The sequence below is a fragment of the Porites lutea genome, chromosome 14, assembly GCF_958299795.1.
Source record: "Porites lutea chromosome 14, jaPorLute2.1, whole genome shotgun sequence".
Classification (NCBI taxonomy): Eukaryota; Metazoa; Cnidaria; class Anthozoa; order Scleractinia; family Poritidae; genus Porites; species Porites lutea.
In genome coordinates, this window is record NC_133214.1 from 15,087,310 (window position 1) to 15,087,933 (window position 624).

A 624-nucleotide genomic window follows, 5' to 3' on the forward strand; every position below is an offset into this window, starting at 1 on the left:
AAATTCAAGGTATGTTGATCTCAATGTATGCGTTTCAGGGTCAATTAAATAACTATAAATTTAATAGATTGAGTTTGATCGTCCAGGTTAACATAGTCCTGAATGTTGTTGACAGTGACTGACGTTTTGACGACCTGAGCGGTAGTCATCTTCAGAGTCAAAGTGAGTTGTATCACATCAGTTGATGGTATTATACTCTGGTTATTGATCTAATTGGTCCATTACATCATGGTGTTATTGGTCAACTGTCAGTTAGGCAGTGATGTTATTGGCTAAGAGTCATAATGCAATTGGTGCTGATGACGCAACATAGTTCATGTACATAAGTTCTTCCTTCTTTGTTTTTTCTTCTTCTTTTGATTTTACCTGCTACCTAGAACCTAAATTGTCCAGGGAGCTAACAAAAAAACTAACTAGTTCATTTAGCTTCCCAGCTTGCACATTATTAGCATAACATTTAATTTATCTTCTATTGTATTAAAGTAAATTTACAAGATTGGAATATCAACCATGTACATGGACAAAAGCATAATAAAGATTATTCTTAATTATTATTATTAATTAATAATTATTATTACTACTATTATTAGTATTATTTTTAATATAATCATAACTATAACAAAA